Source organism: Crocodylus porosus, unplaced genomic scaffold, assembly GCF_001723895.1.
Source record: "Crocodylus porosus isolate Cpor-Errol unplaced genomic scaffold, CroPor_comp1, whole genome shotgun sequence".
Taxonomy (NCBI): Eukaryota; Metazoa; Chordata; order Crocodylia; family Crocodylidae; genus Crocodylus; species Crocodylus porosus.
Window position 1 is genome coordinate 2,500,426 of NW_017728923.1, and position 22,657 is coordinate 2,523,082.

The following is a 22,657-nucleotide window of genomic DNA, read 5'->3' on the forward strand; positions in this document are numbered from 1 at the left end:
TAATCACTGAAATAAACTCTCACAGGAAGTGGTGAATTCTCCATCTTTCAATGTCTTCCAATGCAGACTGGGTGCCTTTCCAGGAGAGGTGCTTTATTTACAACTGGGTGAAGTTCAGTTGTCTGAAGATCTGTTCAATAGTCTGAAGATCTATTCTTCTATGAGTGACTTGTGCCAAGGGCACACAAGAAGTCTATACAGAGCCAAATCTCTCAAGGTCCAGTCTACCCAAGGTCTTTCTCCATCACAACATGCCACTTTCCTCCTGGAACTGGTGACCCCTCCTAGCACCATATTATCTGGAAATGCCACTAGCTTGCAACTCATCTCTCATTTCTAGTTGTTATTAAAGAGAAGGTTTACCAAGGCTGATTTCTTCCCAGTTGTTTAGTCCCTTCCAACTGAGCTGCACGCCCGCCACCTGCCTCTCTGTATGCCAGTGTAGTGCCACAGGAACCCTTTCTCACAACACTTCATGCCAAATTCCTGCTACCTACCCCACCCCCCTCCCCAGTTCCAATGCAGTCCTTTGTATTTCATTTGAAACCTAGGAGCACGTTACAGTAGCAGCTGCCTACTTATACAGTGCTGCTTTACATAAACTGTGCTGCAGTGGGGGATGATTCATACCTGCTATACTATGACTGTATGCAGACAAATGCAGCCTGGATCAGGCAGTTTGCTATATCTCCCTCCCATAGCCCCACATACACAGCCAGAGTCATCAGTGGTAAGGGATCAGTGGCAACCAGGACTTGAGAACTGGCTGAAGGGTCAGGTTATCCCCTAGATAGTCACCTCCTCCTCCTACTCATAATTTCACAGGGGTTAACTTTTAGTTTCTTTCTTCTGTTTTTGAAAGGAACCCTGTGCGCTTGGATAAATGGATGGGGGAATCATCTGGTTTCATTGTGATATCTGCAAATGCCTTGAGACCCTGTATTTAACAATTCCTCTTTAAATATCTTGCTCCAGGGTGACTCACCACCTACACATCCTACAGCAGCAGAACACTCGGATGGCTCCTAGCCATTTTGTCGAGGGGCAAAAGAGAATGCCCTCCTGAGGATGATGACAGTAACTGCCCTTATACCTCCCATGTGAGGTCCTAAGAAAATACATCAATTCATCCTTATAACCTTGCTGTGAGGTAGATCGGGACAGGAAAACTGAGGTGTAGAGTGGATGACTTGCCCAAGGTCACCTGACAAACTAGTGGCAGAGGAATCAGAGTTCATATTTCCTGACTTCCTATATCATGCCTTAACTTGGGACTTAGAAGGCCACTCTGACTCTCAAACACTTTGCTGTTCATTGGACTAAAAGGCCTTCCATCCCCTTGACATCAGGGCTGGTGTTTTCCACATCTTGCACAGGAAGAACAGTGTCCTGGATATTCTGCATTGGACAAACCAAAGGAACATGAAAAGGAGCATGATATCTAGCAGCACTGTGACAGGTACCTCCCAGACCCTCCAGGATCTGCTTTGCTTCAGAGCTATGTGCCCTAAATGGGCAACACAGAGTTCTGACTTGGACAACTAGACTTCTGCCTGTCTCAGAAGAAAGAAGCAAGAGTCTCATTCCACAAACCTAACAACAACTAAGCCAGTGCTCAAGAGACCTAAAAAAGGGACAAACACTTTTCCTTCAATGGACCCAGCATCTTCCTGCTGAAAAACCCAAGGCAAAGTACAGGAAGGCTTGTGGATTACCATGGACCTGATACAATCCCAGCACATACTAGGCAGGAGTGTGGCTGGATGGGACTGGACAATAGGAATGACCCCCATCTTTTCTCACTAGGCTGAGTGCTTGGGGTCACTGGTCCTTCCAGCCTGCCCCTCCCCTCTGCTTCCACTCCTTGTTTGTCAAGCTGCATCACTCTGATCCCTGGAAAAGAGCTCTGAGGAGCACCACTGACCCATGAAAGCCACTGTCCCTTCCCTCTCTGACTTCCAGAGAGGTAGGTGTGTTAGATCTATGACAAATGAGAAGGTCTTTCAGGTAACTTACTTCATTAACAAGAGGAAATGCTGGATAAATGAAACTCAGCACTGATGAGACCTGTCTGAGTGCTCAGTCTCACTTTCTGCAACTGGCTCCTTTCTCTGCATGTGAGAAAGCTTCAGAGTCAGCAGGAAACATGGCACTGAAGAGTGTCCCATGGGCTGTGCAGTAAACTTAACTTTCCTACTGGAGCACAGTACTCTGGAGAACAGGGCTGGCCAAGTGTACACAATCCCAACTGTATCAGTGTGGGCTGGCCCGTTAAGAGGGAGCAGCCAGCCCTACTGAGGAAGCCCAACTGTGGGCGCTTGGATAGTGAGGGGGTGTCCCATTAGAGCAGTGGGTCTCAACAGGGTAGTGCCAGCTACTTCCAGGGGTTGCTGCAGCCAGGTTAAAATGCCCCACACACGAGGGCTGTATGAAATGGCACTGTTCCATTTTGACTTGAGTTTCGAGGTTTGAATGGAACGCTGTTTTGTTTTGAATTTCATTTCGAGTCAAAACAGCTGTTCCATTTTGCTTTGTCGAAACAGTGAGGCTGGTTTTGCCTGACCGTTGCTCTGGGGTTGGGAATTCAGCCAAGCTGGGCTGAGTTCATTTCCCTAGTACAATGGTCAGGCTGGGGAAACAAACTCAGCCCACCTGGGCTGGCCAGGTGAAACTTTTGAAATGTTTTGACTAGTCTCATTTTGTTTTGAGGCTGTTTTGAAGCCCTTCATTTTGATTCCATTTCACTGTTTGAAGCTCGAAATGAGTTGAAACAGTGTTGAATCAAAATAGCAGGCAAAATTTTGCACAGCCCTACACACACCACCTGCAGCTGGAGCTGGAGCCTGCGCTCTTCCTGCAGCCCTTTCTATCCAACCCCACACGATCATCCCCAGAAACCAGAGGAAAAGCCAGGCAGGCAGCCCTTTGCTCAGTCAGTGGAGTCAGGCTGGGCTGGAGCAACTGTCTGCACTGAGAAGTTGGGTGCAAGGACACCTAGGAACAAGCAAAACCACCCTCCTTCCCCTACCCCTGCACACCCCAGAGCCTCAGGGAAGCTTGCCAGAAGGCACAAAAATCAACAGTTGGGCCCCTGTTCCTGCCAGATTTAGATGTATCAGATAACCCTAATGTAGGCAGGAGCAGGCAGCAGTGCCCTGTTCAAGAACCACTCTCAGCTGGGGAGGCTGCCACATTCAAGAAAGCAGCGGAAAGTGTCCTGACTCTAGATAGGTTGAGAGCCACTGCACTAGAAGCTTCAAATCCTGAAAAAGAGAGCAGGGAGGGGCAACACTGTATGAAGGAAGAGCTGGCCATCAGGAGGCAAGCTGTGAACTGAACAAGCTTGTTACCAATGACCACCCTGCTGTGCTGGGGCCAGAACCCAGGAACCCCTCCTGGTGCCTGGAATAGGGCCAAAGAGTTTTGTTTATTGATTTGTTTGGCCATTGTACAAAGAGAGTGTTTTTTCTTGGAGGACTGGCTGAGGAGTTCCTCAGGGAGCTAAGCCAGCCTGCAGGAGTCAGCAGGCTAAACCAGTCACTGACTACAATGCACAGAGGCATAACTGGGCATTGCTGTGCCCTGGGCAGTGGCAGTACGCAGAGCAGGCAGCTGCAGCCAGGGTGCTGAAGCATGTGGCAGCCAGGGGAGCACCTATGGAGGCTGCTATTTTTGTGCCTCGCCCCACTTCCCGCAATCCACAGCCAGTGCCCAGGCTGGTGCTCCAGTGACCTCACCCCCCGCCCCTTAAGTTAGGCTACGGCCAATATAGCAAAATCAGGCAGAAGTCCTGCACATCCCTTATCCACCCACTGCAGAGGAGAAGCCCAAAGCTGCCCTGCTGCTTGCTGACTGCTAACTACTGGCTAGTGCTTGCCAAGGGCAGAGTCACAGCACCCCATCAGAGAATACTGCTTTGCCAGAAGAGCTGGGTTTTGAATTTTCAGGCCTGCCTCCTTCAATCCTGCACCTTCCAGGGTTGAAAAATCATTTCCTCTTCCTTGACAAAGCCCATGGCACACAGAGAGGAAGCCATCACATGAAATATCAACCAGAGTGAGGAAGAAAGTCATCTCCTGGTGATGAGAGAAGACGGTTCAGTTACCATGTTGTACCATAAATCACATCTCTTGGACTTGCCATCTGCCAACCAGATTACACATGTTCATAGTCCTATGTCAGCTTTTTAATCAGAACACTTCATCCTTCCCATAGAAATGTTTATCAGCTCTCGGAACACTTGAAGCTATTCACTTTTACTAATAGCACTGATCCCACTACACTCCAAGACCCTTTAGTTTAACACACCAACAGACTAAAACCAGCCCAGAACACAATGGTTGTATGGGAGTGATCACTGGTAAGCGAGTGTGTGTAGTAGGGGGTTCAAAGACGTTGTGTTATTCTTCCTAGATAGAACCCCCAGCTTCCTGGACATAACAGTGCCGCAGATACTCTGCACAGTCAAAGTATCCCTTAAATAGCTACCCATGCCTTGAAATGAGGACACAGCCATCTACCAGACAGGATACAAACCCTGCTGGTATTAATTTAGGATGGAGGGAGATAGCAATGTTGCTCTGGTCATATCAAATCCCATCAGTCTCCAAACCTGGGATATTTTAAATGCTTGGTTTAGTTGCCTTCTTTCTGCAACTGCTCATTATTAGCACATTTCAGCAGCAGGGACTGAGGAAGCAAAGGCAGGGGGAATGGAAAGCAATACAGGACAGCATTCCCTCAAGTAAAGCCTGCTCAAGCCAAATGCTAGAGTTCCTGGCTCCAACTAGGAGCTTTCTGTACTCTTTTCAGCCCCTCCCTCCATAGTCTCTTTCAGCCTCTTCCCAGTCCAGTGGCAGAGGATGGGCAAATGTGACATGATATTAAGATTTTGGTTTGTTGATCAAATCAGGATGCTCCCGATGTGCCCCAGACTGTTGCCTTTGGTTCTAACAGCAGCATGGACAACTCCTCCAACCCCTGCTCCACCATCTTTCCTCCCAGCCCAGCTGTTCAAGTCAATGCTCCCAGGCAGCAGAAACCCTAGAGAGGCAGAGACACACCATGCTAGAACTTACTGAGAACCCACACCTTGCCTCTGATTTTGCCATCAGTCAGAGACATCCTGATAAACTGTCACAAACAGGCATCATCCCAGACATAAAACCCACTTGCTTGGCCTTTGGGAGGATGACAACGAAGTTTTTAATAGTCACATCCTGCTTGCTTGCTTGCCTCAGAGAAGAGAATAACATTTTGCAGAGATGCAATGCAATAAAAATGCATTAGGCCCAATGTATCCTGACTGGCATCATAAGGTTTACACCAGAAATGAATTTGGTCCTGGGTGTTCAGAATATCATCATGCTCCATACAGCCTGTATTCCCCAGGCAGTACTATGAAAACTATCGAAGTGAAATCCCAGCAAATACAAGCTCAGAGAACCCTTGTCCCATACCCCTAATCCACAAAAACAGGCTGTTTTTCTGGACACCTATAGGTATTGTCCATCACTCACCAGCACATTCTCCTGTTTTACCTGTCAGCAGAGATCCTACTGATGCCCAAACTGATGCCTGGACTCACATGCATTTGGGCATCAGTTCAACCCAGCCCAGAGTCCCAAGTGCAAGGTAATAAAGGCAATAAAGGCACAGCAGAATTGATGAGGATGGACTTCACACTCACTGCAGTGGTCACAGATGGATTAGTGCCCACGGAGGCACAATTTAGGCACATGCGATGGTTACAGAAGGGCCAGATAATAGGGAGGCGGCAAGTGCATGTGTCCAATAAGTAGAGAGAGACCAAAGACTAGGTAAGCAGCACTCAGATTTTCAGAAAGCTTACAGACAGGAGAGAGTCCTGTAAGACAGCAGGTCACTTGGACATGAAGGGTCACAGACAGACTAAGGTCAGCACATGCAGCTGTGTGACGGAAATGGAGAGAAGTCAGATTCCAGGCAGGAAGTGCTTAGTACTTGTGCACTGACTAGAGACAAGCCAAAGACTTGGAAACCAGCACGTGCTTCTGCAACTGCCATGGCCAGACCAGGTCCCAGAAATAAGCTCATATCTTCATGCATTACTTTGAGGCAGCTCAGCATCCCATGCAGTTACAAGACAGACTAGAGTCCCAAGAGGTGGCACACTCCCTCATGCCTAATAATGGGCAGCCCAGACTTTTACAGGGAACAGAACAGATTCACCATCTTCTGGTTCCCAGACATGATCAGAACACTTAAAGAACCAGCTTTAGTACAGGGGATAGGCCTGAGGAACACACACCTCCCTCCACTCATCGGGTCCTGAGACTCAGGAGGATGACCACGATCCCTGAGCCAGCCTGCCAGGGTGAGAAGAGGGATGGAGAGAGCACAGCAAACTGCACTCCTTATGTTCCAGAGGCATTCTTGCTCCCTAGGAGTTTGGTTCACATGGACACAATCAGAATAAAAAAAAAAATCACACCTGGAAATTAACCCTGGAAGCCTTCCTCAGACTTTGGAGAAGAACTGAGAGCACACATAAAAACCCTCCAGTGGACAAGTCTAAGGCAAGTGGCTCTCAGTAAAATCCCACTCACCTGGGCATCCCTAACTGGCATGCTCATATGCACACTGATGTCTTTACGTGGCAGCATGCCTGGGGTGCAATTTACCGCTTTGGGCAACTGTGAGTTCAGTGCTTGGGGAATGTCCCTGAAGCAAAATCTTGGAAAGTGGGACCCCATGGGAGCTGACTGCACCCCTAGTGCACCTCCCACTCAGGAAAGGATGCCAAGGATAGATACAGGCTGGGTGGCACCCTCTCCATGGGTGCCCATCACCCTGTCGCTCACTCACCTGCCAAGACTCGGGTTGCTTGCTTTCGTCGCTCCGGATTTCCCTCCTTAGGAGCAATTCATGTGAGAAAATGTTTCAAACAAGCAAGCAGACAATCCTCCCTCCTCAACACACACACACACGGTCCTCCAGAGCTAGTCTCTCATGCTGGGCGCAGCTTCCGTTGCGCTGGGTCCCCACTCCACGAGCAGTGGATTGCTGGCTCCCCCCTCAGAGCTCTGCCGCCTGGGCACCCTCCCATACGTTGGCCCTTCCTCTTCATTCACCACCTGTATTTTCCTCACCCATCACCTCAGTTTTCTCTCTCTTTCTCTCTCTCTCTCTGCTTGTCGTTTTTTTTTCCCAATCTTGTTTCTATAGAAACAAGATTAGCAGAGGGAGAAATAAAACAGCCCCATGTGACTCAGATTCCGACACTAAAGAATCTCTCTCTCTCTCTCTCTCGCTCGCCTTTTACATAACAACCAGTCATTGTACTAGCTTATAGGGGGGAAAAAAGATAGAAAGTCAAAAGCAAATGATACCTTCGGCAACTACGCTCACTCAGCTTTCCCAAGGCAATTGGGAGCCCCATCCACTGCCCAGGGGGCTCCTGCAAGGACAAATCCATTTTGTTATGCCTTCCTCTTACCACTGGGACTACCAACTTCCAACAGACACCCAGGACAGCAAGTTTCCATTCTACCTACCAGATCTCCCTGTAGAAAAAGGTCTGGGTTATCAAAAGTTAGTGGGCTTTCTAGGGAACTACTGATGGCAGGCTGGTGCTGCAGGCACCATTGCCAGCCAAAGCTATGGTGGGGTGTGTCATGCTCTCCGTCTCTGGCTGCAGTCATGGCTTAAGGAGGCAGGGTCTTTAGATGGTTCACTGACGACAGATGCTGGTGCAGCGCAAGTGAAAGAACCAAGGAGCTGGATTCTGGACACACTCAATTCCCACTAAGGTCAATGGTAGCTGAAAGTGCAGGACACTTTGCAAGATTCAGCCTTTCTGACCATGATCTCCTAAAGGCCTCTTGAAAGCTGAGTACACTCCTGATGGTCAAACACACTTCTCACAGTTCTTCACCACCATTACGTTCAGTTGCAGGCACCAAATGCTCATACCTTAGCTCAGCTATGCCCGTATAGCTCTCCTCTTTTCTTTGTGGTGGACCCCATACTCTGAGAACAGATTTCCCTAGCTAATAATATGGGGAACTCTCCTGGACAGCAGACTACATCATCTCAAATTTTCCTTTCCCTTCCCATTATTATTAGGTGCTGCCTCTTTGTGCCTTCTCCACTGTACCTCTCTGCCCCCTTCCAATGCCTACAAATAACCCAAAGCTAGGGACCAATGCATTGTCACATACAAACATGTGCAGATCACATACACCTGGAAAACATCAAAACTAACCACATCAATGTCAAGTGGGCTTGTTTTTCTAATTCATATGATACCAGGGAACTAATGCTGCCCTCCAGATACCTCCCTCCCTTTGGGTAAGAGCACATTAATGCCAATGGAACTTTTTGGTCACTGTAACAGGGAACCCTAGCCCTGCTACTAGGAGACAGGACGGTCCCTTTAAATGCAGAACCTTTCAGGCACGGCCAGCCGGTCAAGTAGGGATTAAGGCTTGAGCCTGCCAGCCGGTCAGGTGACAGGAAGAGGAAGGCCAGGATCCTACAAATGGCAAGTGAAGAAGGCCAGAGAGGGGGACCCCCAATGACCACAGTGCTGCAGCCGCAGTCTCTTTTGGAAGAATATGCCATGCTGTGAGCCAGAAGCATGATCATTTAAAGTAAGCAGGCATGTTGCCTCCCTTATTTCTTTATTATCATTTTCCATTATATGGCCATAGAAGCCGATGTTTTGCATTGGATGTTAATAACTGGAGGATTGGGCTCAGGCTATTTGTGGAAGAAGGAGGGCTCATTGGGGCCCCGCTGCAGTGTGGGGACCCCAGTGCCAGAGAGGGTGCAGTATTCAGGGGTGAGCAGACCCCAGTGCCAGAGAGGGTACGGGAGCCCGATTAAGTTTTTTGAGAGCTGGAGCCTTGGAGTCAAGCCCTGATTAGTGGGTTTTGGATTGACAGGCCTAGCTACAGAAAGAAGGGGTAAGCCCACAGCAGCCGAGACCCCAACATAAAGAGAAATTTATAAATACCATCTGCAAGGCTTGGGCTGCAGTGTAGGGGAGGAATGGAGCTGCAGATAGTGCCCCCTGGCATTGGGGCAAGAAATGGGCAGCCTCCCGCCTAATTAAGATCATTAATTAATTAACAACAAGGCATGGCAGGAGAAAAGGTGAGTGGTTGGCCCAGAATAGGTGGGCGGGCCCGTCAGTAGACAGACCCCGAACAGGCCCCCACTTTCAGGAAGAACATTGCACTGCAACAAAAAAAAAAAAGGAAAAATATCCCTACCCTACACAATAGTTTAAGACAGGAAGTGAAGACAAATACTGAATCCAACTGAAACTGCAGCAGGAGGCAGAATGCAAATGTGATGGGGCTATACCTTCATCCTTTCAAAAAATATCGCAGGATATTTAATGATGACAATCAATCAGTACACCTCTAAGAGTCCAGCAGCTCTCACTCCAAACTTAGTTTGGACTGACTCGGATGGAAAAACTCATCTGCACTACTTTTTTAAGTACCCATGTTTTCCTTAAAGGTGTTCCATCCACTTGCTGACTTGACACTACCATGATTAGCTTGTGAAATTCAATGATTTCATAGCCCAAGGTCTGGCTGCAGGCTATATATCAAGAATGCTTTCTCCTGCTCGCATATAACTTTATCGAACTGCACAACCATCGGAACAGGCGCTCATTTACCATGGTGATATGCTCAGGATAGATTAGACAGACAGACAGAGCAGCAGTTGGCAGTATGCAGAAATGATGGGTTCAGGTACATTCAGCCGGTAACATTTTCTTGGGGTGTATCATCTCAGACAGCTCGTCAGACATGTCCTGTGTTTTGCTATGTGAGAGAGGGGTGGGACTACAGGAAAAAGTTGCTAAGGCTTTTTGCACCAGAATGTGCGTCAAGCTCAGTATACAGTTAGAGACAAGAGAGGGCAGGGAAAGGTCATATTGTTCTAACCTCCACAAAAGTATGACCCAGGATTTAAATTAAAGGTTATATACCTAAAGTACCTCTCTTTTAAATTAAAAGTTAAATAAGGTTGATGGTTTCAACCTTAGGCAGATCCAGAAGTACAGCAATACCTCCCTTCTGCCTCCATCACTTCTGAACCTGGCTGAGCTTGGTAACCTGCACGGCTGCTTGTTGCAGCTGTAACTCCCAGATTGGTGGGGACACAGGAAGGTGGGGGCCACTCACCACTGCTGCTATCCCCATCTGCACCAAGCATGGGAGGAGCACCAGAGCCACTCGTGACCCACTCCAGGAAGGAAGGAACAGCTACACAGGGTGCCTGGCTTGGCTGCCAACAGAAGTGGCAGACAGTAGCCCTTCTCTTCCTGTACCTCTCCAAACCTGTGTTCTCTGTTGGCCAGGAAACAGGTGCTAAAAGGAGGACCACTCCCCTCCCCACTGTCCCTGGCTAGTACAGGCATGGGGGCAGGGAGAGAGAGCCCCAGAGACTTTCCTGTCCCACTCTAGCTGCAGAAAGCAACTGCACAGGGTTCCAGACATGGCTGGGGACAGTGCTGGTGGTGCACTGGTTCCTTCTTTCATTACCTGTTTCCCTGTCCCATGGGGGACACAGAAGGTAGGAGCAGTGGGTAGGGTACAGGCACTGGAAGGAGAAATCTGCAAGCCTACTGAGCTGGAGCAGGGCAGGAGCAGTTCTGGGTGCTCCCACCAGGCTTGGTTCACCCAGGGACAGTGGCAGTGTGCGGCAGGTTCTTCCCATTCTATGTGCCTGCTCCCAGCCTGGTTCCCTGGTGTCTCTCACAGGCCCAAGGTCTCCAGCCATGTCTCACCCCCATCCTTCATGGTCTGAAGGGCAGTGTGCTTCACCCCAACTTTAGTAAATCCTAGATCTGCCTCTAGTTTCAAGTGAGTGCCTGAAATAGTTTTGTTCCTGATATGTCATACCTCTACCTTCCCTGGGTAGGCATCTGCCTGGAATCATTTACCATGAGTGAATCCTGGATGTAAGGGTTTGATCCTGCATGTAAGGGATTGGACTAGATAACCCTCAAGATGCCTTTCAAATTTATGATTCAGTAAAACAGCCAAGCAGGTGAAACGAAGCAGAAATGGTAGGTTCCATCAGGGGCAGTAAGCATAAAGACTGGAATAGCTTTTTTGCTACAAGTGAGGAACGGCTAACAATTTTGAAGAGATCTGCTGTGGCCCGAGAGTGGGAAAACAGGGATGCTAACAAGCTGGGAGCAAAAAGTATTGGCAGAGACATGGGGCTGAAACAAAAGGAGGAGTTACAAGTAAGAATGGACGTGGCAAGGGAGAGGTGTGAAGGACTCATGACTGGACCAGCTGGGTGGGTACACTGTATATGGGAAGTCTGCAGTGCTTATTTTTGCACCAGCCTCAGTTCTCACCAGAGCTAATATTCTCTCATTCTATAAGAGCCATAAGCTCACCTAAAGCATAGCAGTCAAGGTTGCAAAGCCTCAACAGATTAAATTGTTTCATGCCAGCAGATGGAGTCTGTCTGAATCTATGATCAGAGACCAGTTAGCCTGAAGAAGTGAAAGGACCAACTTTTGCGCACATCCACCAAGTGCTCCATGATCCCTAGAGAGTTTTGTAAGAAGCAATGTGTGCTGCTTTGTCAGGCACAGCTCTGTACATGCATAGAGGCCACAGCTCATTAAACTACCTCCATGCTGGTCTATCCAAAGATGGCTGGTAGCAAGATCTGGTTTGCAGTACAGGACCTCCTGTGAAGCACTACAGGCCCTGTGTGAGATCCTCTATTTAAAGTGTGATAATGGGGTCATGAAAACTTCCGCCAACAAAATGACTCTGATACATGTGGCTAATTATAGTTGGCATTATCAGGATGCACTACAATTAGCGAGTCAGTGGATACCATCTATTTCTGAACATAGACACAGGGCCTTTAGGTGCACTCAAGGATGTGGGGGTTGGAGGGACAGAGATATTTTACGTCTAAGTCTAAATATGTAGTGCAACTCTGCTTGAGCATTATGGAGAAGGGGTTTTAGAATGAGGGTAATTATAACAAGGGCTGTAAAATAACCTCCACCCTACATTTTCATGCAGCTCCTGGTCTCCATACTTTGTGTGACCTGAATGGAGTTCAGGGTGCTGCTAGCACCACTCTCCTCCCTCCCAACTTGGCTTGAAGATTTTGTATTAGTGGGATCCTTTCAAATGCAGCATGAAATCCCTTCTCAACTTCTTCCTTCTCCTTAGCTTCCTCATGGCTTGGGATTCAGGTTTCCATGGGGTAGGAAGCCCCTTCTAGGTGAGCACATGACTCTATTAACAGTCACAGCAGTTCTTTCCAATGAGGCCCTCATGTCCCCAACACTATGTCCAGGAGGTTCAAGTAAAGCAATATAAAGTAAGAAACCCAACCCTGCCATCCCAATTTCATTCCAGTTTGGCATATGTATCTTTCACAATGGGCTACAGGTCCACTTACAAGCAGAGATGCACAACCAATTACTTAACAATAACCACTGATTGATCTAACTCAGAACATATCACAAGTAAGAACTGGAATAGCAGAAACATTTTAGAACAACATCTTTTTGATCAAAAAAACCCCAACTTTGTTAGAATCTAAAAGTTGGGCACAAAAGGCCGGATTTTGACAGAGGCTGTGATTTTGACAGAAGACATTCCAAAAGAACATTTTAACTGAAATCCAAGCTGAAAATTTCCTTTAATTTTGATCTTCAAACACCTAAGTATTTCAATTGCCAACTAAATTAATCTTTGCATCCCATTTTGTTTAATTGCTTTTATCACAATAAAGACGTTACTCTCATAAATAAAATTGGGGTTTTCAACCTGTTCTAATAATGCCTCTCTTCAGTCAGGGTTTGTTCACAGAGCTGGTTGCCCTTAAAACACTAGACAAGTTGGTCCACTTCAAATGACCTGAGATTCATGATGAAACCATCTTCCCTGCCAAGTCTGGAGCCCTATCACTTGCTCAGCCTAGCTGTGTCTGTCTCAGGTATTTCTATATTCTCATCCCTGTGGTGGTGGTGGGCATGCCTGTGTGCAGCCTGTGTGGGCATATGTAAGGGTATATGCAGGGTTCAAATTACACTTTGACTCTTAGGGGGTTTGCAAAAAAAATTAAACTGGTTCACTGATTTACAAATCCACCTAAGTGAAGGAGTGATCCTATAAGAGAACCCCCCCCCCCCCCCTCCAGTTATGATTTTCAAAACTTACATGGGGGCTTTCGTCTGTTATTGGGGGGCTTAGCCCCCCCAAGTTCCCCTTAATTTGCACCCTGGGTATATGACACATTGCTGATATGTCTTAGGGGTCTAGGAGATGGAGGTTAAACAGAAGGGGAAGGAGAGATAAGCATGTGATTTGCCAAATGCCAGGAAAACTGATCTTCATGTCTGAGTGTATTAAGCTGCTTTTTCCTTCTGAGCACTCAGCTATCGGGAAGCCGCTTCTGCTGCTCTCTGTCTTGATGGAGCCTGAGCAGTTACTATCACCTTGGCAAACAGACCTTTGTGGTTTGCTCCTAAAGCTTCAGGTTTGGCACCAGTGCTCTGCCTCCCTTGGGGGAAAGCTTGACTAAATAGATGGTATTTGCACAGGGCCAACTTGGGCTCTCCTCTCTGTGGGAGGGGCAGGGCAGGGGATTTTCCCTGAAACGCACACAGCCTTCCCTCAAAGACACTACTCCAACAGTCTCTCAGACATTTAAAGCCAGGGGCCTGTTAGTACAAGCATGCTAGCTGACCCCAGCTGTTGTGATGTTGCCTAGGGAGGAAAGGGGTATCCCTGAGAATCCCAAAGAGAAACAGGGCAAATCTCCCAGTGTGTAAAGGAAGGCACACAACCAGAAGACTTCTGGCCTGACTTGCTGGAAGGAAAACCCCAGAGCATGGCACTGAAACTGCGACTGGGCTAAGTTGGAGACACTACCTCATAGGCAGTTGGTGGCAACAAGTCTCACATACCAGCTTTGAGTGCTGCTGTTGGGGATGACAGCCCCTGGCAGGTTCACTCTGCTTGGAGATTCAGTGGGAAGGAAAACCTTGGCTAACTTTGCCGCACCCCTGCCAACCCACAGTGGCTAGCAGAGGTAAGACTCTGCCCAAGCCTTCTGAGTGCAATGAACTAAAGGAGCAGAGGGGAGGCCTTTTCACATGTGACTGACACCTCCCAGGCTCTCCCTGGGCTGAAAAGCACACCTGCTAGGAGATGCTGCTGCCCTGTGCTGCATCGCTTTGTGCTGACAGCCAGGGACAGGGGAGTCAGAGCAAGCAAGGAAGGAACAGCAGGAAAGACAAGAGACAGAAGGGGAAGCAGGTAAATCAATGATAAGCTCTGCTGTTGCTGACTGAAAACCTTCCTGAGCTGTGGGACAGAGTCCTACAGCAGAGAGACTACCAGATTGGATCAAACTAGGGGTCACCTCATCCAGCATCCTATCTCCAACAGAAGTCAGTACCATCTGCAAAACACCCTGGCCTGGGCTATAATGGAGTGCCCTGCTCCAGGGAGAGTTTCCCCCTGGCTGACAGAAGCTGGCTTGTGCAAGGACTCGCATCTCTTTTTATTCTTTCTTCTTGTGACTCTTGATAGTCTCATTATCCCTAAACACATGCAACCCTTTGTGGAATCCTGCCGGAAGCTCTAGGGGCAGTGCATTGCGCAGCCAATGGTGTTAGCATGAAAAGTCATTCCCTTCTACCAAGCTTAGACTAAATTACAGCCATATGCAAAAGCTGTCCATCATCTAAGCACCTCCCTGTGCTCTGCTAAAGAGCTGCTGGGGTGGGGTGGGGAGGTACTCTAAGGAGCTGCTCCTGGGGAGGTTGAGGGGGTGGGTGGCTGAGCAAATTTAGACTGCAGGAAAGGTACACAGGGCCTGACAGCAGGTGTATGAAACCCTACTAATAAAGCAAGGCCTAAAGCCTAACACGTTCATGATTTCAGTTGACCAAGGGTGCATACTAGGAAAAGTGTTTAAAAATGCTGAATCCTTAAGAGTCAGGAATGGCCAGCATCTGTGGCCTCGAGCTCTGGTTCACTTTATCCTGATCTCTATGAAGTCAAATCTTCCCACCTCCATTGCAGTTTACACTAAAGGAAATCACTTCTGTCTGCCTGTCTCTCTACCCGCATCACTATAAAAAGCAAAATGATAATCTTCTATGCCTCCTCTCTCATCCCCAATGTAAAGGCAGCATTTGTGCACTGAAACTCTGTGTCCCTCAAAAGCCAGAATCATCATGCAAGCTGAAAAAACAGCTAGGAGCATGTGGCCCCAAAGCACCATACCAAACACCGGCTGGCCCAACTAACACCAAAAGGGATCAAATAGGCTTGATCATGTGGAGCAAGAAGCAAGCAGGCAGACTTGTAAGCCCCCCAGCCTGGATTATTTGTTGTTGTGAGCATTACCAGTGCTAAAGGTACATCTGTTGGAACTATGCCTGGAAGCTTAGGGTGCCTATAGATGAGTGCCGAGGCTGCTCCAATATGCTGGAATCACAGTGTGTCAGAGCAGACTCAGTTAACTGAGTGCTGGAGCATAGCAACTTCCGTGCTCCAGCAGCCTCCTGTGTCTCGTGTATTAGTGTCCCCACTGCCATTTTTAAGTGTGGGGATGCTGATACACAAGATGCAGTGGTGTTTTAGAGTGGTTCTTGGAGCCACTCTAATTAAAGTGCTGCCCCCCCACCCCCAGAGCATGTGTAAAAGTGCCCATAGGTAAAAGCCTGAGATAGAACAACATAGGCCTGCTCCAGAGAGGTGAGACCAATGACCCTTATGTATTCTTTGAACCCTTCATTTTGTGATGCTGTAGCTGATGAAATGCCATAAACAGAGTAATAGGGGGTGTTGTAAGGAAACACAAGACTGATTGTTGGGTATGAGGTGGGATCCTGCAAATAGCAAGAAATGATCATAAAAAGATGTCCAGGCATGATCCTGGCAGAGAAGAGAACTGGGGACTACTTGGAGGAAGGTGTACAGAGGGAAAGGTCTCATGTGCAGGCCCCTTATATCCAGAAAGGCTCTCTTTGAATTTTCAGCATTAAGCTGTATATGTGGAGGGGAGTAGCTCTGCCTCAGTGGAAGAATCTGAGGCAAAGTTCCCCAGAGAGGTAGGATGGAGTAAGGAAGAAACAGCCTGCTAGCTGGAGCCCCAGGAACGCTGGAACCTGAGTAGCTTGGCTGAGCAAGCTCTAATGATTTAGTTCCTTTCTCTATTTCTCGGGAATGTGTATTGTGTGCTGCTTCCATTGTGTATGTCAGAGTTCATGCAAATGTTAGCCAGGGCTGGCTGGGCCGGCAGTAATATACCAAAGTTTAGAAGAGAGTGATTCTCACTCAGGCTTTTTGCCTTGTTAGGAACAGATGGCCTTCTGGCAATTCCTTTTTTTTTTGGTTGTTGCTAGCACCCTTTCCCCAGTGAAAATAGAGGGGCCAACAAGGAGGAAATGAACTGGCATTCTCCTGGAGCAAGAAGATTAATTATTCCCAAGTTAGAGACCAAGTTCGATCTTGCTCTCATTGAAATGATTGCCAAAGCTCACAGTGACTTCAGTATGAGTGCATTATATTTAGAACTACTATCCTACTGCCAGAAAGGTGAAAGGACACCTCAGTGTAAATGAGAGTTGGAACCAAGAGCAGCTCAGCGAGCACGTCTGCACAAGATGCTTAACCGTGCAGTCTACATGCGCACACACTTACTGCGCAGTAAAAATACCTACTCAGAATTAGTTACTGCACAGTAAAGCACGCGTAGATACAACCCAGGAGCAAATCTACTCCCAGGTGAACCTGCCAGTAGGGAGCTGGCCTCAAGCTAGCCCCAGGGCGCTGGACTGGGAGCCTCTCCTACCCCAGAGCTGGGCTGCCTCTATGGCAGCCACTACCTCAGGCCTTTAAAAGCTTGGAGGCATTTTGAGCCCTGAGGCCCAGCAGCAGGGAGCCTGAAGGCACCCCAAGTCCCTGTATCCCCCTAAGCAGGCTGCAGGCCAGCTGCCCCAGTCTGCCTGGATCCTGGTGCTGCTGCCTGGTACTGCAGTGCCGTACGACTGCCAGGCATATGCCATCCAGTCCTGCAGGCTGCTGCAGACTCCAGCTAGGCTTGCCAGCCACCAGGCCCAGCTGCAGGCATCTTCTGGCTGCTGGGGCCAGCTCCACAGGCCCACAGCCCACCCCCAGCAGCCTATCCTAAGCCTGCAGGTGTTGCAGGGCATTGCTTCTGCCACATGGCTGCCAGTTCCACAACAGGCAGCTGCCCAAGCTCAGCAGTACAGGGACAGCCCAAGGAGGCCCAAAGCATTGGTGCAAGACCCATGATGGCCTCAGCCTCACTGACACCCATGCCCCTGCCCACCACCCACAGCCCCAGCTGGACCCTGGAAGAGACTGGTGACCTTGTGGTGCTGTGGGGTGAGGCAGAGGTACAGCACTAGTTCGAGTAGGGTGGGCACTCCAACACCCACATCTACAAGGGTGGGCACTCCAACACCCACACAACTATCAGGCCAGATTCAAGAGCACAGGCACAACCAGTTGGCGTGGCAGCACCACATAAAGGTCAAGGTCTTACGGGTATAGTGGGCTGCCATCACTGACCACAACCATCAGTTGGGGAGTACCTTTAAGTCCATGCCCTTTATGCGGCAAGTGACAGGCATCCTTGTGCCCTGGGAATCAGACTGCAGCTGTGCTCTCTAGAGCAGCATGGGCAGCCTGCCTGAGCCCCTGCCCCAGCCTGGCACCCCATGGTGACAAGTCACTGACGGAGGGCCCTCGGACATCCAGCAGCCCTCCCTGCCCCTGCCCCTGCCCCCACCCCCATCCCCTGCCCGACCTGCCTGCACTCCCCTGGCCCTGGGTTCCCTCCTCGCAGCTTGCAGGGGGGGCAGGCGACAGTGCAAAACTTTACTGAGCAGCCCGTGCCCCTGCAACTAGGCAGGCATGGGCCTCTCACACATTGAAGAATGCATCCATGCCAGCGGCAATGTCCTCCTCAGCTGTGGGAGGCAGGGATGTGTAGCATAGGTACAGGTAGCCCTCCAGGCAGTGGCAGAGGTTTGTAGGGCAGCCTAGGTTTGCCGCCCACGTCCTCATAGCTCAGGTTTCTGTGCCAAGTGCTATGGCCATTAGCAGGAGAAGGTGTAGTGGGTTGGGCACTCCTTGGTTCATGCAAACATCTCCTTGCACGTTGCCTGGGGCACACACAAGAGATGCATGCTTGGAGCATACCAGCGGCATTGGGGTGGGGGGACTTGGGGCACCTCCCCAGAGAAGACACCTGTGAGAAGGGCAGCTCCTCGAGGGGAGCCACAAGAAGAGCAGCTCCTTGTCTCAGTCATTCATGAGCCCAGCGCCCCGCAAGCCCAGCTGCTGTGGGCTAGGCAGCAGTGCAGCAGAGCAGTTGGCCTACAGGAGGAGACAGGACAGTAGAGTCTAGAGCCATGGCAGTAGGTGCTGCCAGTAGCCTGGGAATGGGGTGGGGAAGCCAGGCTGCCTGCAGCCAGCACCCAGAGGCCCACCGACCCCAGGGGAGCGAATGAGGATAGCCACCTGGGCCCAGGCCTACCCAGCCCACTTACCATAGTCCTTGAGCACTTGTGTAAGCCCAACCTACAATCAGAGGCCAGGCACCACACGGCCCCTAGCAGAGAGCATTTTATCTCTAAAATGTTGAAAGCTCACACAAACAGCTTCTTTCTCATGGCTCTACAGAGCCTGCAGCTACTTGTGGGGGAGAGGCCACACGTGGCAGCCCAGATGCTGCCTCAAGGTCACTGCTGCCCATAGCCAGGGCCCTGTGGATGTGCCAGCTCCGCCAGAGGAGGACCCTGGACAGGAACCACCTCCTGGACCACCTGGTCACAGCATTGGAGGACCAGCTGGGAGGTGCTTGGGCCTGGTGGGAGGAGGACGTGGCCCATCAGGACAGGTGGTGGGCAGAGGACTTTGCCTGCGATGATGCACAGAACTGGCATGAGGAGGCATGGGACTGGGTAGACAGGGAGTTCTGGGAGCAGCTCTTGGCCCTGGAGCGCAAGCGGGTGAAGGCACTGTGGGAACACAACACCTTTGGCCTGGGAGGAGATCCTGTGCTGCCTCCAACAGCCAGGAGCCCCCACCCCAGATACGGTGCCACCCAGCCCCCCCTGCTTAGGCCCAGACTTGTCACTTGTCCCAGCTCCAAATGGGCATGAAGCTGGAGCTGCCTGCAGCAGAACAGAACCACTCACCAGCCCTGCTAGCCCTGGACACCACCTGCTGATGGGGGGAGCCACCCATGCCAAAGGAGCACTTGCTGCCATTGCCCATGGCAAGCCCTTTACCCACTGTATCCATGGAGGAAAGCCAGAGGCCAGGCTGCTGGCCACCTGTCCCCAGGCTCTGCCCCCTAGGCACCTCCACCCCATGTCCCCCCACCCCAGGACAGCACACAAAGGACATTGTACAAAGTTTTCATGGGGAAGAAGGTGTTTTATTGTTGGTGGGTGGGGTGGATGGCGGAGGGGTTTTGTTCGCTGTGGGAGGGGGAAGAGGAACTCTAGCTGATGTGAAAAGAGTAAAATCTTGTTCTTCTGAGACATGGCTGCAGTGAGTGTGGTACTGGGTATGGGCAGGATGGGTGGGGAATCTGTAGGCAGCAATGCAGGCAGGCTAGAGCGAGGAACACTGGAAGAGGTAGTCAGTCAACACCTCCCGCACCCAGTTCTCCAGCTCCTGCTAGCAGGTGCACAGCATTCCTGGGGCCTCAGTGGGAGCGGGGGAGCTGCTGTTGCCACTGCAAGTGGTTTTACCCTGTCAGGTGTCCTCTGTACTCCATGCCTTTTCCACCCAGGCCTTGCAGAAGAGTTCCCCTGAGCCGTGGAGATATTATGCAGCGTGCAGGGTGCGATGATGACCCAGGGGAGGTTGTTCTTGGGAAACTTGAAGAGGGAGATGAGGGTGCACTGGCAAACTTTGAGGTGGCCAAAAGCACACTCCACCAGGGCACAGGTCTGACCCAGGTAGTCATTAAAGTGTGCTTGGCAGGGGTCCACATGGCCAGTGTAGTACTGCATGAGCAAGGACAGGAGCGGGTAGCAGGGTCCCCAGTGAGGAGGGGCGGGACCACCATGGTGCCCAGCTGCAGGTCCAGCACTCTCAGCGCAAAGTGCCCACCCTCCACTAGGCCTGGCAGGCTGGAGTTCCTGAACATGTGGGCACTGTGGGTGCTGCCTGCCCAGCTGGTGCTCATGTGCATGAAGGCCCCGCGGAGGTCCGTGATGGCATGGAGCACCACAGAGTGAAAGCCCCTCTGGCTGTAACAGGGGCAGTCTCCATGGGGTGGACAGGTGTATGGGGATGTGGGTCCTGTCCAGGACCCCAAAGCATTGGGGAAATCCCAGGGCACAGAACCCTGCACCCCCACCAGGGGATCATGCAAGCAGAGCACAATGTCCCCCAACACACCCTGGAAGGCTCCACACACCTCCAGGACAGCTGATGTACTGTAGGCTGGTAGGCATGTCCAGCCTGAGCAGGGCAATGGCCAAGCAGGTGTCCACAGGAAAGGGTGGCTGCATGCTGGTGTCCTGCTCCTCCAGGTGAGGCTGGAGCTGCTCCAGGAGATCCTGGAAGGTGGCCCAGGACATGTGGAAGGCCTTCAGCCACTGCTCATTATCCAAAGTATGCTGGATGACATGCCGCCACCAGTCTTGGTTGGCCCAGTAGGCCCAGAGTCAGCGGCCCCAGCAGTGGCATCCTGGAGCCCACTGCCAGTATCCCTGCCAGATTCCAGCCAGGCGGATAGGGTCAAGGCAGCAGATGCTCGATGATGGCTCTAGGATGATACATGGCTGCCTGGCAGGTGGTCACTGTACATGGCAGAACCGCAAGGGGTGAGATGGCTGTGGGCCAAAGAGCAGTCAGCAGGGCCAGTGTGGTGGTCAGTGTGGAGGCCAGCAGGCCATCACTGGTCATCGCTGCTAGGGGTAGGGGCTGGAATAGCGATAGCATGGGGAGGCACAGATGGCAAAGAGAGTGCTGCCACGTGCTGTCCCTGTGCTGGGCATGCTGCTCCTGGCCAGGGCAGTGGCTGGTCAGAGAGCAGCAAGCAGGGCTGCCTTTTCAAGAGGGCTGCGGCTGCTGGCAGTTGTAGCCCAGCCTGGAGCTCCTCCCAGCAGCAGCAGGGGCCCACTGCAGAGTCTCAGAAAACGGGAGCAGATTGACAGTAAATCTACTCCCACTTCCCTGCACATATAGACACTTGCCCAGCACCATTTACTTGTAAGTAATTTACTCGTGCATAAACTGGTGCCACAGCAAATCCACGTGTAGACGCACCCAGTGTTACTAACAATTAAGAGTATCACAAGTCTCTGAACAGATTCTGTGCTTGGCTTAAAGTCCCAGCTGGGCCATCTTCTGATTCAATAAGAATCTCAGCTTTTTTATTTTGAAAAAAGGAGACTTTTCTACCCACCATAGTTATGAGGAAAAGCTTGAAAATGCAACTTAAATGTAAGATGAAGGTGAAGAAACTAGATGACTAAAAGGAAGCACCTCCAATATCTTATTTAAAATGATAATTTTTAAGCCAACCTCAGAATTGTTTGGGGCCTGACTCATGTCATTAGTGATCTGAGTGCTTCCTGCTCTAAGCAGTTGAATCAATGGGACCCTACGGTTTTACATTTCAGCAGCACTAAGATCCTGTCACCTCAGCCTGATAGCATAAACTGGCTTTAAAAAGCATATACATGAGAATCTGGTCCTGAGCATTTACCATGTGATTTATTATGGGCTATATACATTATAATGATTCCCCTCGATATAGGGATGTAAGAGATCAGACTAAATAGTATTGTTTCTTTCTGATCATGATGCAATACGAAGTTATTGTACAGTACCCACAAAATAAAAAGATTTTTTATGGTAAAATCTGTATTGCTTTTCTGATTTTAGAGAGTCCATTTAATATTTCTTGGTGTTTTAAAACCAATATCATGTAGGTGCTACAGTGGGTTCATTCCTGAGCATCACAGCTATGATTCTGAGCTTGATTTTCCAAGATGGCCAGCTAAACATACCTTGAAAACATTTATTAATATATACAAATGTGCAGAACAGGGAATTGTTCCCAAATCTCTTTTTGCTTGGAAATGTGAGATTTCCAAGTGCCATCATGGTGGCTAATTTTAAATGTTGTCTCATACTTAAAAGATACTGGGAATGTGGGGGAGACAGCCAACTCCCTTGCCCTCCTAGAACTGTGCTGGCTGCCTGATACACAATAAGCCCTGGCTGGTCGGGGCTTTCAGAATTCCTGGGGCTACTCTGATACCCCCAAAGCTGCTCACTTAGTGGTGCCCAAGGTGGACTTGGCATTCAAAAGGGCATTCTCCACCTGAATGCATCTCCCAGGCCAGCCACAGACCTGATAACTCTTCCATCAGGTTTTCTCCGATTTTCCCCAACTCAATTCCTGGGTAAGCAATCAGTAAGAGACAGGCAAGGAAAAAGCAAAGGCTTCATTGTTATGACACAGGAAAGAGGAGAATCTGCTGTCACAAAACTGGCTTCTCATAACAGTCCTGCCAATGTTCCTCCAAGCTCATCACCAACACTCCTCCTGTTCCAGCCCAGCCCACACACAGCTCTGCTGATTCACCTCCGTT

General features: G+C 49.9%; 1 protein-coding gene across 6 annotated transcripts in view; it reads right to left on the reverse strand.

Moving 5' to 3' along the window:
* The window catches only part of LOC109313402 (ankyrin repeat and fibronectin type-III domain-containing protein 1-like), a 538,031-nt gene that overhangs the window by 85,550 nt on the left and 429,824 nt on the right, over window positions 1–22,657 (reverse strand). For 2 of the 6 annotated variants that reach the window (XM_019539950.1, XM_019539949.1), the window contains exon 1: window positions 6,847–7,172. The exons of the other annotated variants lie outside the window; for them this stretch is intronic. The gene's annotated coding sequence lies outside the window, so the exon portion shown is untranslated. Of the gene's footprint in view, window positions 1–6,846; window positions 7,173–22,657 lie in introns of those variants that run through there. 6 annotated transcript variants of the gene reach the window in all.